Raw genomic sequence first — 6,000 nt, 5'->3', positions numbered from 1 at the left:
CTTGTTTTCTTATACCAACCTGGTATTCATATAAAGTATTTTCCAGGTTACTTGGATTTACTACAAAGTAATACTTGCAGGCCCCTAGGCTAAAAAAACCCAAATCTCTAACATCACTGGAAGACCAAATCCCTTCTTCTTTGGATGAATGGAAACAGGAAATAGCAACAAGTAGATGGTCACCCTTGCGAGAAACAAAAAGCTATATACTAGTTCTGCTAACAAGAATTGTAGCCATTCCTACCATCCAGACAGAAACAGGGAAAGATACTATTTGTTCTTGTAAACCTTGTTTGTTTGGCAAGCACGAAGGAGTTCCTGAAGTGCAAATAGTGGGGTGTTTGTTATCTACACCTGAGATTTGCGTTTGTGTAGCTATACTGGTGTTTTGAGACTGGTCAATTGCTGGAGAAATTACCATTACTGGAAGGTCTGTGTCATGCTGTGCTTCTCCCTTATCCCTTTATTTTGTCATTTTATAGCATATAGATATTCATTATATATAACATGGCATATATATAGCACACACCATTGTCCACTCTCTTCTTCCTATTCCTTTATGTTTCTTAACCTGTCAGTTCCCATATGTAACTTCACAACATCCTATCAAAATGCTACTTAAGTATTATTTCTCATTTCCTCACACATAACATTATTTATCATTTATGCAGACAATACTTAGAATATCTGAACAGATGTTTTTATTTATATCCAGCATTTCTGGGAGTTAGATATAGAAAGTGTCTGCCAGCTATGCATATTTTTGGGACATGGGGTGGTGTTTTAGTGGAAGATCTAGTTTCATTGCTTGATTTTTCTTGATTTTTTTTCTTTAGCTGGAGATTCCTCCAACTAATATTAATGAAGTATTTCCATTGACTTCAGCAAGAGTCCAGTTAATCCTTTTAGAAGGAAGTTAACAGCACAGAGACTCTTTCTGTACACTTCTGCCCTGGTTTGCAAACAAATGGCTAGACACTCCTTTATTCCTCTGCTACTGCTCTGAAAGGCAGGACATCCTGCTTTTCAAAACCCAAGATATTAGGCCTACCCCAACCCTGTACAACTATCATACTTAGATAGTAAATGGTGAGGTATTTTCTGTAGATTGTCTAAAAATGAGGTTTCTGCAGTAGGATACAGGTCACTATGAAACTCTAGCCTAGTGATAGGTTTTTTGTGTGTTATTTTTTGTTGTTGTTGTTTACATTTTGTATTGGAGACTAAAACCAGTGAAAAGAATTTGAGTGAAACAATGAAGATCCGCAGGTAATGAAAGCCAGTCACTTCTGTGTGCACACCTCTGCTGCTTCTCCTTTTCAAGGAGATACATCTCCCTTTATGAAACAGAAACCTGAAATGGCAGGGGAAGAGGCTCCTATTCTTCTCCTCTGTTTCTTTCACGCAGGTTGAGCGTCTCAGACAGAATAGCAAGTATCTCTTTCTCTTCTTCATTGCAAGTAAATTGCTTCATAGAAATTTGCAGTCATTACTCACTGAATTGATTAGAAATGCCATCAGTGAGTCTCAGAACATTTGTACTGTTGCCAATTCAAAGTACTTAGTGGATTTGAAAATAAAGCACAAAATACACAGGGACTTCTGCAGTTACAAGATTAAAGGTGTCCAACTTCTGATTTTTTTCCTTATTCTAATGGTTGCTGTCTCCAGAGAATTTTAGGACTTAAGTGAAATTGCTTTCAGTCATGACAGCTGGTTACTTACCTGTAATCCTGTTAAATTAAAATGAAGCTTGTTCTACCAAAGATGGTGTTTGTTCCAGCAAAGATGAAACCAGATCATCCTCAGATTTATGGTTTCAAGGCTGGACAGGAAGGTGCGGAGAGACATGGGAATAAAAGAAGTGGGACCAGAGCTAAAATCTGATGTAGGGAATATGAGGACTAGGAGAAAGGGCACATGAAAATGGAAGTAGTATACATAGTGGATGTTGAAGATAAAACAAGTACAGGAAATCTGGGGACAGAATGGAGTGGATTGAGGGAAACGTGGGTTACTGTAGGGAGGACTGCGTCCTGCACACATTGTTCCCTGTGTCCCTAGTCAAGGGTATACGATGTATTGTTGATGTGCAGAGAATTCCTTATATATTCTAGAGATCCCTGTGCCTGCTCAGATCAACTACATTTTGGAGTTTTGTGTGCACTGGCAGCTGGCTCTCAGGACTGCTTTCAAATTTATAATGGTGGCTTTTGCGATGTCACTGGGAGAGTGGGACTCTATGCAAAACAAGCACTAAGGTAAGAGAAGGGGGACAGAGGAGAGCGGGGATGGATGAAAGAGAATGCAAGAGAGAAGACATGCAAAAAGAATTCAGGGAATTAGGAAGTAAGCAGATGTAAGGGCTTTACCTGGCAATCTAGGCCAAAGGCTTTTACTGTCTTATAATCTTAGCAACACTAACCATACAGGGTAGATAGGTAGAATTAAGACGTTACTTTTTAATGCATTACTGCCCCAGCTAGTTGCCCTACCCTTCCCCTGAAAGTTGTTACAGCCAGAGGCAGAGGAGACAGGAACTGTACCTGTTTCCCTGTGTAGTGTGGCAATTATGTTTAACCACTAGTGAGAACATCGAGGCAGGTGACTCAGATGCCTGTAGTTCCTTCTGCCACACCTCCTGCAAGGACAATACCCTCTGGCAGATGGGAGGGACAAAGAGGTGTGGTCTGTAATTTTTTTTTAATCAGCACAGCCAGATCAGTCCTCCTGCTTTAGACAGCCATGTGTATATTCATATGTTGGTGCTAGATTTGGAGGACTGCAACCAAGTGTGAGAGAAACAAGGGTGGCATAAAACCAGAAGGGTATAGATGGCAGCTCGTGGAAAGAACAGCTTCCTCTGAGGTGCCAGTGAGAAACTTTACATTTCTGCGTCTGCATCTAAGGTTCAACTATGATCCTGGGCTGGCTTAATTATGAAGAACCTAAAAAAAAAAAAAAAAGACAATTGATGGAACTAATGTGTAATATATGGAATATTTCTGACACTGAAAATATCAAAGTGCATCTTCAAATAAGTTGAGTGATTTCCACAGCTGTAAAGATAAAAAACGTCACTCATAAATTCCAGTTGGTTTAATTGTAGAATTCCTCACTGATTTCTTTTTTGTGTAGTTTCTTGTTATTTACTTTGCCAAATCATTGATTGATCAACTAAACTGTTCTCTAAGTCAAGCACAGCATTTTTCAAGGTCTGTTTCAGCACAGTATAAGATAATTAGAGCTATAAACAAGAAAGAAGCAGGAATACAACTAACCCCCACATATCTATTACTTGTCATCTGTAGAGTCTAGCTGTTACCACAGAAGCATGTTAAAATTAAATGCTGAGCTTTATTTAATGTACTTATTTGTTCTCTCCTTCTTTGCCTTTACCATTCTTATTTCAAAGCTCTTTTGTTCACTTCACAACATGGCATATTCATGGTCATGTGGATACTTATAATCCACAATAAATTGCTGTACTATTATACTTAGCTTTTAAAAGCAAACAAACGTTCAGTTGGAGCTTTTGTAGCCACTACATAGGTGGCTGTAACAGCTAGTTAAGTATTTTGCAGGACTGATATTCATTTATATGTTTGTAGACCATACGGCATTTAGGATAAATGTCCACTAGAAATTAAAAAAAAAAAAAAAAAAGAGAAGGGAAATATGTACTTGAAATTCTATATTAGCATGATTTTATATAATTAGCACTCATGCAATGTTTTGTTTTAAAAATTAATTTACCTTTTTTATAATTCATCAAAACAGTTTATTTTGCCCACCAACAAGCTCTCCATAGAAACAGTCGTCTCTTAGTAACATAGCAAGAATACTGTTCAGGGAGTACACTGCATCTGTGTATACTACCGTTAAAGAGATAGAAGGGTTGTCTTTCTGTCATTGTAGTGGGCACAGCACTGCAACATGTTTCTGGTGCTTCCTAGGTTGATGTCGTTATGTGTGAGATACAGGTCACTTCTACCTGCATTATTCCTTGGCCTTCGTAGGAGCATCTCAGCAAAGATGTCAAACTGCTGTCCATTACAGCTGGGGGTTTATTTTTCAGTTTTATTTTAATTGGACACTAGCAAATGAACTACATCAACACTTTATGCTTTTGGCCATTGTCAACTGAAAGCAAAACTGTTTTGGCTGCTGCCCCCGATTTTTTTTTCCTAGTCTTTCTACATAGAAATATCTTGAAAATCTTATGACTGGCGTCACCTCCTGTGAATCTGTAGTTGCTCTGTTGGGGACCCCTTTTCCAGCATCTCAGAGTCCAGCTGGAGGACTCCAGGTGACCCTAGGTTTACCAGCTCACTGTTTCACCTCTTCACTTTTTGGTCTCCCGTGGTTGCTGTACAGCACCTGTTTGTCCTCTGGCACTAGCCTTCATTCTCTCTGTTCCTTGCCACGCTGAAGTGATACAAGGGAACGATTACGATGACATTTGAGCTTCTCTGCAGCACTGTGTCGATATTTACACTGAGCTGATTATTAGCAAGTTGAGCATATGACTACACTGTAAAATCTACTTAAACTAGTGCTCCAGGGGAGAAGCAGCAGGAAGCAGGGAGAGGTGCAGGGGCCATGTGTACCTCACATGTTTTGGCTGGGCCTCAGCCTCAGATTAGGGTGGGGGCCGTGCCATTATTTTGTCCAGTTAGAAAGACACAAGGCATGCTTTTCAGCTGATTCTTAGACCACTTTTTAGTTATTAATTGCTGCATCACAGCTGAGAGTAATGCCTGCCTTGCCTGGTATTCTTCTCTGATTCAGAATAACGCTGGCCATTTAACACTACTGTAGAGTAGAGGGTGTCCCAACCCTGGCCCTCCACAGTGGCTTTTAAGATGTCAAGCAACAGAACAACCTATCCCAGGTTTTGATTAAGGGAAAGAGTGGTTATCAGCTTTGCTTTCAGGCCCAGACTAACTGAGGGAATGAAGACGGAGTCAAGCTATCTTTTGTCTTAGCATGCAGTTATTAAAAGAACATGTCTGGAGGCAAAGAAGAGGCCTAGGAACCAGGAGGAACCAGGCAGGTTTAAAAAGAAACTCTCTTTCCCCCTGTGTGGGGAAAATGAGGCAGAGAGAAAGCATCTGCTGAAATGTGGTTTTAAAAATTCTGTACTTGTGTAGTTAATCAAAACTTGCAGAATTAGCAGGTGAGCTATTTCAGAATAAGAAATGAGGACACTAGGAGGGGTCTCTTTTTGTTCCAGGGGAATGTTAGAGTGCTATTAAATGCCAGTGATGTTTTAGGAGGCTGAGTGAGGATGAAGGAAGAGGAGGCTGAGGTGTGAAAAAAAGCAGAAGGGTTTTAGAAGTCCCTCTCACAACCTATGTGAGACCCTAGAGACAGTCCTTGGTTCTCTGTGGCTACGGCGTCTCCATGCTCAGGTCTCATGCAGCTGTCAGTCCTGACTCTACAGCCTGCACCATCTTTCAGCAGCCACAGTTCGCTTCCTTTACCTTCCATGCAGATGGTGATGGGGCAGGTCAGGGACCTTTTCCTGGTGGTGAGAATGGATGTGAAAAAAAGGAAGAAGACAGAGCACTGATAGGAGAGCAGGAAGGCCTGCAGTGATCTTGAAAGGTGGCCTATGTGGAGGAAGGAGATTCAGCCTAAAGGAGCTGATCTCCTCTCCTTGGCCATAGACGAACTGGCAGATTGCTGCCCTCAGCAGCTGTCAAAGGCTGTGTCTACGTTAGCAATTTGTTTCAAAGCAGTAGTGCAGTTTGGAGGAAAATCCTGCCATTGTCTCCATTTACCATGTGTTGTCTCAGTTCTCAAGAGTGGTTTTGGTGCATACAAACTAAATTCCTTAAGGAGGAAATGAAAACAGAAGCCCTGCTTCAGATCTGCTCCACATGCACCCTAGTGCTAGTGAGGACAGTAGGTTCCAAAATAGCGTGTGAGCTGCATCATCACAAGGTCCTCTAGCACATACCTAACACTTTTTCTCCTCAGAAATCTTCAAAACAC

Source organism: Caloenas nicobarica, chromosome 1, assembly GCF_036013445.1.
Source record: "Caloenas nicobarica isolate bCalNic1 chromosome 1, bCalNic1.hap1, whole genome shotgun sequence".
NCBI classification, from domain to species: domain Eukaryota; kingdom Metazoa; phylum Chordata; class Aves; order Columbiformes; family Columbidae; genus Caloenas; species Caloenas nicobarica.
The sequence above is the reverse complement of the archived record's forward strand: the minus strand, read 5'-3'. Positions refer to the sequence as shown.